Below are 12,517 nucleotides of genomic sequence, written 5' to 3' on the forward strand. Positions count from 1 at the left end.
ACTGGAAAATATTATGGAGGCTCTAATGTATTGTGTGCAACACTCTCCTCTTATGTAATATATATATATATATATATATATATATATATATAGGGGTTGTACGTGATACTAACAATGTAGTTGACACGATCAAAGAGTTGATGTCTTATCCCAAGTGCAGGAGTGTCAAAGTAAAATAACCCGACAAGACTGAGGTCGAACCACAGGGAGGTGAATTATATAAATTACAAATAAAAAAAAGATTTGAAGAGAATAATAACAGAAAAAAAGTTGAAGGAAGTTTTGGGATGTGATATTGATGTAAGGATTAAACAATAACAAAACAAATGTCAAGGTTATAGGATTCACTAATGGTATTTCAAATAAATATAATATAAACTCTTTTTATTACTCAACTAGAAACCACACACAAAGGAGGTTCTAATCGGATGATTTCTTGTTATTAGCTCATTATAAATTACTAACATGATCATATTAATTATCTTATTTAAGTAATACCATATTTATAAATATCATCAAGCATTCATGTTGCTAGTTTATGTTAACAACAAATCAAGTTCCTATCATAATAACGATGTCGGTCGAAGACTATGAAGGATCAAGCATTTGACGTAACAAGTATTATACAACACAAATCTAAATTAACCATTTAATAAGCAAGGTATTAAAAATTAGTAAGATAAAAAGATAAAACATGTTAATAACAATCTTTCTTGGATATAAACATTTAAAGCCCATGTTGAGTTTATATTATACCTATTCTAACACCATTAGAGGAACCTTTTCACCTTGACATAATTAACTTAGCTAAACATTAAAAAGGAGAAAAACATAAATAAACAATATAAGAATATAAACATAATATAAGCTAACTAAGTATAGGAAACGAAATGAAAGAGCATAAACAAGAGATTACTATAGCATAAAAGAAAACTTGAACATTACAAAGATGTAAAGAGAAAGCAAGAAGATAACTTTGATCTGAAAGTTAATATGACTAAATACATGGACAATGCCTCATTTTATAGGCTAAGTTTCAGAACTATTGATTGATTGAAGAATTGGTGGGCATCCATTGATTTGGTGGCTGGTTTTGACATTAATGGCTACTGTTTTTTTTGATATTGTGGGTTGATTATTGATATTGTTGGCTGGCCAAAATATCATTGTTCACATCAGAATTATAGCCAACTGAATTGTGGAAGTTGTGGGCAATTGTCTCAACTTTCCAACAACAAAAACCAGAGCTCATTTAGACTTCTAGAACTCAAGATATGAGCCAAAAACCGAATAGTGTGTGAGTTGCAGGACAACTTCTGACGTCTTCGTTGTTGCTACGATTTGAGCTTGAAAACGGCAGAACTGAGTCTTTGAGTCCATATGAAAGTTGTAGGTCTATATCTTCCCTTTCCATCCATATAAAATGGACCTAAATCGGATATCTACAACTCCAGATATGATCAAATTACCGAACGGTGTTCGAGTTTGGAATGCACCAGCAACACTTTGCTAAGTTTGGCCTTCTTTTTATCCTTTCAATTTCAATCCTTAAACTCATCAATCAATCCTTTTATTTATGTGATAGACCTGTATTTGGGATGAACATTTACCATGAATTAAAGGTATATTATATTTTTAGACTTGCTAATATAAAACATGCTTTTGTTAGTGAATTTAATGATACTTTAGGTGCAATATGATGACATAAATCCTTAATGAGAATGCACTTTTAAGTACTAATCACACCCCCCAATCAGCTTATTACTAGTCCCTAGTAATCAAAGCATTAAAATAGCAAAATAATTTGCAAATACCACAAAGCAAGGCATTCATCATTTAACTTCTATTAATCTATTTAGATAAACAAACTCTCATTAAATTTATATATCTCCTTAATACCTCTTAAACAAGATATTAGTAAACCTTCTTTTGGTGCTCAATAAATCAAAACATAGCTATGGAGCTTTTCATGGAAGAAAACAAAATTTTTATTCTAATGTTTAAGGTTAACTTCCTTGGGTTGGGATTGTTATTTTTTTTTTTTGAAAGAGCAAAAATTTATAGCACAATGTATCCTGAACTCATGTAACGAGCTTTCAGCTAATGACTCTCAGACCAGTTAGTCTTAGGGCATCAGGTGTTGAGACACCCCTACAAACTTAGTAACTCGGGTTGCAAATACTAATATGTAGATAGTGCAGTGTTTGATTCCCTTAAGCTTTCTCCTCAACCCATGTAACAAGCACTAGGCCAATAACTCCCAAGTCAGTTGACTTTAGGGTATTAGGTGTTCAAACACCCCTTCGGGCTTATTTGCTTAAGTCAAGGAGGCTACGAAACCAAATTATCTACGTTGTTTTTTTTTTCTTTTTTATTATTATATTTGTTTTTGTTTTTGTTTTTTTTGCATATTATATACTATCCCTTTTCCTTAGTTGTTACCTTTAACAAAAGAATACAAATAATGTAATAATCCAATGTGCAACCCACAATCATATGTTCAAGTGTGTGTGTGAAAATGAAGGTTTAGAAATACTTGTTAGATGAGCATATAAACAGAATCTATAGATAACAATCTAAGAGTTTGTAAACCTGAATATTTCAAGAAGTATTATAATAGACCTTGTTAAGAATATTTACTAAGATGCGTCTCAAGAGTCACTAAAGTTCCTTCGTTAGTCTGCCATCCTAGTAACAATAGTTTTGCAATTGGTTTAAATAACAAAAAATACAGTTACTTAATAACAATTTTTTTTTTTAATATCAACTACTACCCTCTCCCCCCAACCAAAACGAGACATTGTCGTCAATGTTCTAAGCAAAAAGATAGAGTGTAGAAGATATCACCTGAAATAGCGACTATTGACAAACATGAAACACACTAAAACAAATATAAGAAACAACAAAACACAAATATTATGCTATTAATAAAACCAAAAGACACAATTTTTCACAAACTAAGGCTCAAATCCAATTTAAGCTTTTTACGGCCTCTTATGTTTGACCAATTGAGTTGACTTATCGAGGGATCAATTACAGGGATGAAAGATTGTAGTTGGTCAATCAATTGTTCAGCAGTAGCAGCAGAGATTATGATTTGTCGTGCCAAAGATGTTAGAAATTCCTGTTCCACAGCTTGATCAAGAAAAGACAACAAATTATCATAAAAACCATTAACATTTAACAAACCTATAGGTTTATGGTGAATATGCAGTTGGGCCCAAAAGGAAATATGAAAGATCTCTTCCAATGTACCCAGACCACCTGGTAAGGCAATAAAGGCATTAACATGGTTAAATATTGTATTCATTCTATTAGACATTGTGAAGACCTGTAATTCCTCTCCAATTGTATTTCCAATGATGTCCCCTTCGGCTAAAGCTTTAGGGACGACCCCCAAAACTTGACTACCTCCTACGAATGCAGCTATTGAAACACCCCCCATTAACCCAAGGCTGCCTCCCCCATACACTAAATGAATCTTTCTCTCAGCTAGTACCCGACCAAGATGATTTGCTGATTCTAAAAACTCTTTTTCTTTCCCAAGACTAGATCCACCAAAAACACAAATAGTTCTTATTTTAGGAGTAGAGGAACTCGCCATTTCTACACACTTCTATATATGCTGAATGAATGGGTTGAGTAGAAATGATGGGAAGGAAGAGAAGATTTTATAGATGAGAAATTAAAAATGCAAAGCATACCCCCCCTATATGTAGGCTAGCTGAAGTCTCACTCTCTCTCTCTCTGTCTTTTTTTATTTATTATTATTATTATTATTTTATTATTATTATATATATATAAAAACAAATATGTATGTACAAGCAATTGTGATTGTCGCTCACAGTTTTCCCTTGGTTTTACATCCAAGAACGACTTAAATGCCCTCTATAGGTCGGGGATAGGCTTCCAATCCAGTTTTCTTAAAAACTAGCAAACAAGGTCTTTTTTAATCAGATTCCTAAGACTAAGTCGATCATGTTCTTTATGAAATAGTGGTCATAAATCATGAATTGCACGATGCACATCTCCATTAGGATGCGTCTCAAGATTTAATAAAAGATTATCTAAAGACTCCTTACTCAAGCCATCCTTAATGAATTGTATTTTATCTTCACAATTTATAGATACCATTCCTAAAGAATGACATTTTACATTACAAGTCCATCTGGCACATCGGTGATAAATTTTTAGTTGTTTTACATGACGTTTCTTTGCAAAAGTGCTTTTACCTGTCCTAGGCATGTATGAAATAAAAGAGTTGGAAGACTCACCTGATAATTGAATCTTTGCTTCAATTATCCAATGAATATCTTTAGGAATTCCATGGTTCATTAACAACCTCAATCTTTCACACCTAGCACGGTAAATTTTTGTAATCGTATTCTGAGGCAAAGCAGGAAAATACTTTTTCAATTTTTCAAGAGTGGTGTCCATTTGTGTTTTGTTTTGGTTTTAAAGAGAAGTGAAGAAGAGATGTAAAGAAAAGAGAAGGACTAAAGAATTGAACAAATATATACAGAGATATCAATTATCATGGGAAACTGAAAGAACCGACTTAAGAGTCACGAAGTACCGTTATCCGCCATTTGACCGGGGTTGGAGAAAGACTAGCAAAACAAAAGTCACACAAAAAACAAACACAAAGAAAAAATATGAGAAAAACAAAATAATCAACCTTTATTTACAAGATCATTCAAACCAATGGATTCATTTTCACTAGGAAAATTATCAAAGTAAGCTTTCAAACGATGTCCATTGACCTTGAAAACATTACCATTCTTTGGATTCTCAATATCAAAGGCCCCATAAGGATATACATGTTTCACAACAAATGGACCACGCCATCTTGATCTTAGCTTTCCAGGAAATAAATAGAGTCGAGAATTATAAAATAAAACTTTTTGACCAACATCAAATGTTTTTCTCAAGATTCTTTTATCATGAAAGTCTTTGATTCTTGCTTTATGAATTTTTGAATTCTCATATGCATCATTTCTTATTTCTTCAAGCTTATTTATTTGTAACATACACAGCTGACTCGCATCATCCAGGTTTGAATTGAAAGCTTTAATAGCCCAATAAGCTTTGTATTCAAGTTCCACAGGCAAATGACAAGGTTTTCCATAAACCAACCTATAAGGTGACATACCTAATCATGTTTTAAAAGCAATTCGATAGGCCTAAAGTGCATCATTAAGTCTTAAAGACCAGTCCTTTCGATTAGGGTTCACAGTTTTTCCAAGAATTGTTTGATCTCCCTATTAGCAAGTTCTACTTGTCCATTTGTTTGGAGGTGATAAGGGGTGACAACTTTGTATATGATTCCATATTTCTTCATTAAAGACTCAAATGGCTTGTTACAGAAATGTGTTCCACCATCACTTATCATGGCCCGAGGGATTCCAAATCGACTCAAAATGTTTTCTTTTAAAAACTTAATGACTGTTTTATGATCATTGTTACGACTTGGAATTGCTTCTATCCATTTTGAAACATAGTCTACTACGACTAATATGTACACAAAATCAAATGATGGAGGAAATGGACCCATAAAATCTATACCCCAATAGTCAAAGATTTCAATGACAAGAATAGTACTTAAAGGCATCATGTGACGTTTTGAAAGAGATCCTAACTTTTGATAATTTTCACAAGTTTTTCAAAATGCATACGTGTCCTTGAACATGGTGGGCCAATAAAATCCACATTGTAAGATTTTTGCGGCTGTCTTTTTTGACGAAAAATGACCCCCACATGCTTTAGAATGACAAAATTTAATGACATTACTTACCTCATTGTCGGGAATGCATCTTCGAAATATTTGAGCAGGACAATATTTGAATAAATAAGGGTCATCCTTATCATAACCCAATTTTAGGTTATTCCCTAAAATCCACTTTAAAAAAAAATAAAAATCAAAAAATAAAATAAAGGCTGGCAACGTGGGGAAAACTGATCTAGAAAGACTACAAAAATAGGCAAAAATAAAGCTGCAATTTTGGAAGGAATTTCAAGGCCTAATTGTACCCTATTATGCCCAAAAATAGAAAAATGCAAATTCAAAGGTCAAATTAAGTGATTATTGGCCAAATTTGCATAAACATTAAGTCCAATAACATAATTAAATTTTTAATAGGCCAATTTGATTTAATCATGGGCCAAATTAGAATTTAATTATGTTTAAGAATTAATTTCGGTCCAAATGAAGGATTTAATTAAATGCAAGGGCTTAATCATACTTTAAATGGGTCAAATTAATTTTATTTAGGGCTTAATTGGTGAAAAAAATTAAGTTTAGGAGTCTAATTTGGGCTTAATTGAGAAGATTGGAATTTTAAGAAACCAAATTTAATTTTTACCAAGTTAATTAAGTGAAATCAGGGGTCAAATTGAAGAAATTGAGAGTTTAATGGTCAATTAGGGGTGAAATTGCATAAATCTGAGACCAAGGACTATAATGAAAAAGGGGCATAAATTCAAGGCTGAAGTTGAAAAAAAAAACAGGTTACTGTTTATCGTCTTCCCTGAAAAGCTGCCTGAGTAGCAACGTTGCAGGCGTATTTTCGGCCTCGTTTGGCCACCAAATCTGACAACGCGTGCACCAACATGTTCACCTACAACCCCTCTAGCCTCGTGAATTGTACGGTCGGGTTTATAAGATTCATAAAGGCTCTGTTGGTTGGCCTAAAGTGGCCACCTTGGGCAGCCTGCAGCCTAGGATTTTTCAAATTTGGTAGTTCGAGGTGCACACTTTGAGCCAACGGCCTGGATTCCTCGAGTCAAATCAAGGGCTAAAAAGTTTTCCCCATTGAAGACGAGATTACCCTCTTTCCATGCCTATAAATAGGAGCAAATTTCATGCTCAGAGGGAGAATAAAATTGAACCCAAAGTTGGCCAAAAATCAACTTTTCTGCCCATTTTTCCTGCAACCAGCCCCTTATTTTTTTTCTCTTCGTCGTGGCCTCCAGCCACCACCATTGACCTTATCGTCATCGTTCCCGTGAAACACCACACCATCATCCCCACCTTCAGAAGCCATAAAACCACCTCACCGAAGCTTGCAACACCTCTCTCTCTCTCTGCTACAAGTTTTTCTTCTTCTTTTTTCTTCCTCCAACTGGCCTCCACCATTGCAGCAACCAGCTCAAGCCGCCGACCTCACTAGCTCCAGTCACACCGTGCACCACCAGCCAAGCCGCTGACTCTCTCCACGCTAGGTAATTCTCTCCTCCCTGCTCCACCTTTTTCCTTCTTTGTTCCTAGTAGCCACTGCATGCAGAATTCATTTATCTTGTGGATTTTATTATCTTGGACACAGAACCTGTTGAAGCATGTAATTCATTTCCTGTTATTTTAGGGCGTCCGTTTCTTGCAACGTCTAACACATTGATTAATTATAGGAATGGATTGATGAAGCTATCATTTGGAAACATGACACTGGAGATGAATATTTTCAACATTTGCAAGCAACCTGGAGATGATAATGATTTACAAGAAGTAGATCATATTGATGAATTAGTTTATGATCAACTTGAATCTACTTTAAGTAAAAATGAATTGGATGAATCTGAAGATTTGTAAATGATTTATTTTGAGGAAGAAATCACGGATTAAACAAGCACCGAAAATGTTGATGCAAATCTTTTGTCAATAGTGACAACAGATTCGACATCTGACATCACACCAATCGATGATTACTTTCCTAACGAATCCTTACTTTCTCTTAGTCCAATGCCTTGGTATGATAAAAATATTAATTTTCTTGCTTTAGGAGATTTGCCAGCTGATTGGAGTACTCAAGACAAAGAAAAGTTTTTGAACGAAGTGAAGAGTTTTTATTGTGATGACCCTAACTTATTTAAATATTGTTTTAATCAAATATTCAAAGATTCATTCCTGACAATGAGGTAAGTAATGTCATTAAAATTTGTCATTCTAAAACATGTGGAAGTTATTTCTCGTCAAAAAAGACAATTGCAAAAATCTTTCAAAATGGATTTTATTGGCCCACCATGTTCAAGGACTCGCATGCATTCTGCAAAACTTGTGAAAATTGTCAAAAAGTTGATACTGGTCAAAAAGTTTTGTTTTATAATTCTCAACTCTATGCATTCCCTAAAGAGCTAAGATTAAGATGGAGCAATCCTTATGGAGCCTGTGATATTGAGAATTCAATGAATGACAATGATTTTAAGAAAAATAGACATCGTTTGAAAGTTTACTTTGATAATTTTCCTAGTGAAAATGAATTAATAGGTTTGAATGATCTTGTAGATAAAGGTTGATTACTTTGATAATAACTGATATTTGTGTATATATTTGTGCAATTCTTTGAATCTCTCTTCCAATTCTCATTTGAAAATGGACACTAATCTTGAAAAATTGAAAAAGTACTTTCCCGCTGTGCCTTAGAATGCGATTACAAAAAGTTACCGTGCTAGATGTGCAAGATTGAGATTGTTAATGAATAATGGAATTCCTGAAGATATTTGTTGGTTGATTGAAGCAAAGGTCTGATTATCAGGTGAGTCCTCTAACTCCATCATTTCACACATGCTTGGAACATGTAAAAGCACTTTTGCAAAGAAACGTCGTGCAAAACGACTGAAAGTCTGTCATCGATGTGCTAGATGGACTTGTAATACACAATGTCGTTCTTTAGGAATGGTATCTATAAACCGTGAAGATAAAATACAATTCATTAAGGATGGCCTGAGTAAGGAGTCTTTAGATAATCTTCTATTGACTCTTGAGACGCATCCTAGTGGAGATGTGCATCATGCAATTCATGATTTATGGCCACTATTTCATAAAGAACATGATCGACTTAGTCTTGGGAATCTGACTAAAAAAGACCCTGTTTGCCAGTTTTTAAGAAAACTGGATGGGAAGCCTATCCCCGACCCATAGAGGGCGTTTAAGCCGTTCTTGGATGTAAAACCAAGGGAAGATGTGAGCCACAATCACAACTACCTGTACATACACATGCTTTTTTCAAAAGTAAACAAATAAATAAATAAAAAGAGAGAGAGAGAGTGTGAGACTCCAGCTGGCCTACATATAGATGTTATGATTGCCTTTCTAATTTCTCATCTATAAAACCCTCTTTTCCTTCCTTTCATTTCTACTCAACCCATACATTCAACAAATACAGAAGTGTGTAGAAATGGCATCATATAAGAAATATTTGTGTTTTCAGTTGATCTAGTCCTGGGAAGAAAAAGGAGTTTTTAGAATTAGCAAATCATCTTGGTCAAGTGCTAGCTGAGAGAAAGATTCATTTAGTGTATGGGGGAGGCAGTCTTGGGTAATAGGAGGTGTGTCAATAGCTGTATTTTTAGGAGGTAGTCAAGTTTTGGGGGTCGTCCCCGAAACTTTAGCACAAGGGGACATCATTGGAAAAACAATTGAAGAGGAACTTCAGGTCTCCACAATGTCGGCTCGAATGAATGTAATGTTTAACCATGTTGATGCCTTTATTGCTTTACCAGGTGGTCTAGGCACATTGGAAGAGATCTTTCATAAACCCATAGGTTTGTTAAATGTTAATGGTTATTATGATAAGTTGTTGTCTTTTCTTGATTATGCTGTGGAACATGAATTTCTAACATCTTCTGCATGACAAATCATAATCTCTGCTACTATTACTGAACAATTGATTGACCAACTACAATCTTTCATTCCTGTGATTGATCCTTCCATGAGTCGCATAAATTGGTCATCTAAGGAAAGCCGTAAAAAGCTTAGATCGGATTTGAGCCTTCATTTGTGAATTTTTGTGTCTTTTGATTTTATTATTGTGTTTTGTTATTTTTTATTTTTGTTTCAGTGTGTTTCAGGTTTGGCAATGTTCGTTATTTCAGGTGATATCTTCTTTACTCTATATTTCTACCTGAGAACATTGAGGACAATGTCTCGTTTTGGTTGGGGGGAGAGGGTAGTAGTTGATAAAAAAAATTATTTTTTATTTCATAAAGCATGTGCATAATTGTTGTTACTAGGATGATAGAGTCAATGAGCTCTTTTGTTAAAGTGACTCTTGAGACGCATCTTAGTAACCATTCTTAATAAGGTCTATTATAACACTTCTAGAAATATTCAGGTTTACAAACTCTCGCATTGTTATCACTTAATTCTGCTCATATACTTATTTAACATGTATTCTTAAACCTTAATTTACACACACATAATTTAACATATGAATGTGGGTTGCATATTGGATTATTACATTATTTATATTCTTTTGTTAAAGGTAACAACTAAGGGAAAGGGATTGTATATAATTAAAAAAAAGAAAAAAATGAAAAAAAATGATAATAATAAAAATGTAGATAAGTTTGGTTTCGTAGCCTCCCTAACCTAAGCAATTAAGCCCGAAAGGGTGTTTTAACACCTAATACCCTAAAGTCAACTGACTTGGGAGCTATTGGCCCAACGCTTGTTACATGGGTTGAGGAGAAAAGCTTAAGGGAATCAAACATTGCACTATCTACATATCAGTATCTACGACCTGAGTTACTAAGCTCGTAGGGGTGTCTTAACACCTAATGCCCTAAGACCAACTAGTCTAGGAGTCATTAGCTGAAAGCTCGTTACATGGGTTAAAGATGGATGTTGTTTTTCAATTATATGTATATACATTTAAAAAAAAAGGAAGAAAAAAAAAGACAAAAATAATAATCCCAACCCAAGGAAGTTAACCTTAAACATTAGAACAAAAATTTTGTTTTCTTCCAAGAAAAGCCCCATAATTATGTGTTGATACATTGAGCACAAAAGAAAGGTTTATTAATATCTTGTTAAGGTATTGAGCAGATATATAAATTTAATGAGAGTTTGTTTATCTAGATAGATTAATGGAAGTTAAATGATGAATACCTTGCTTTGTGAAATTTGCAAATTGTTTTCCTATTTTAACGCTTTGATTACTAGGGACTAGTAATAAGCTGGTTGGGGGGTGTGATTAGTACTTAAAAGTGCATTTTTATCATGGTTTTATATCATCATTTTGCACTTGAAGTATCAATAACTCCTTAACTAAAATATGTTTTATAATAATGTATCTAATAATATAAGATACCTATAATTTATGGTAAATGTCTATTTTTAATGCAGGCCTATCACATAAATGAAAGGATTGATTGATGACTTGAAGAACTTAAATTGCAAGGATAAAGAGATGGCCAAACTTAGAAAAGAGATGTCGGTGCAATCCAAACTGGAACACTGTTCGGTAATTGGGCCATATCTGGAGTTATAGATCTTAGATTTAGGTCTAATTTATATGGATGGAAAGGTAAGACATAGGCCTACAACTTTCATATGGAGCTCAAGATCTAAAAAGATCATTTTCAAGTCCAAATTGTAGCAACAACAAAGAAGCCTGAATTTGTCCTCCAGCCCGAGCACTGTTCAGTTTTTTGGCCATATCTGGAGTTCTAGAAATCCAAATGAGCTGAATTGTTTACATAAGAAAGCTGAGACAATTGGCTATAACTTTCATGTTTTCGAGTGGCTCCAATTTTGACGTTATCAATGACGTTTTAGGCAGACAAGAGAAGATAAGGATTGTCACCAAGTCAAGAGTTGGCCACCCATTTATCAATTAGTCATCAAATCAATAGTTTCCAATTTTGGCTTATAAAAGGAGGCATTTGCCATGCATTTAGGCATCTTGGTGTCCAGATCAAGATCATGCTCTTCCTTTCTCTCTTTGTATTTTTTGTAATGTTTATGTTTTGCTTTCATTAATATCAAGTTTATGCCTTTCATTTCCTTTCCTTTACTTAGTTAACTTTTATGTTCTTATTTTGTTTATCTATTTTTCTTTCTTTCATTATGTCTAGCTAAGTTAATTATGTCAAGGTGAAAAGGTTACACTAATGGTGTAAGAATAAGTATAATGTAAACTTAATATGGACCTTAATATTCGATACTAACATGTTTTATATTTGTTATCTTGTTCACTCTTTAATACTTTGCTTGTTAAATAACTAATCTTGATTTATGTTGTATAACACTTGGTACAACAAATGCTTGGCACTTTCATAGCCCATAATGTATGGTATAACCGACACCTGAGCTATGAAAGAAACTTGATTTGTTGTTAACATAAGTTATAATCATGAATGCTTGACGAGATTTACAAGTATTAGCATTAATTGAATAAGATGACTAATGTAATCATGTTAACAATATATAATCTCAATCGAATAAGATGACTAATGTAATCATGTAAACAATTTATAATCTGATTGAAACCTCATTTATGTGTGGTTTCCAATTGAATAATAAGAGTTTATATTATACTTGTTTGACATACCATTAGTGGAATCTCTAACCTTGACATTTATTATTATCATTGTTTAATCGTTACTTTAATATTCCATCTCGAAGTTCTTATCTTCTTCTTCTCCTTCTTTTTCTTTATTATTATTATTATTATTATTACTATTATTATTATTAGTACTACTACTACTACTACTACTACTACTACTACTACTACTACTACTA

This window comes from Populus euphratica, unplaced genomic scaffold, assembly GCF_000495115.2.
Source record: "Populus euphratica unplaced genomic scaffold, PopEup_1.0 scaffold551.1, whole genome shotgun sequence".
NCBI classification, from domain to species: Eukaryota; Viridiplantae; Streptophyta; class Magnoliopsida; order Malpighiales; family Salicaceae; genus Populus; species Populus euphratica.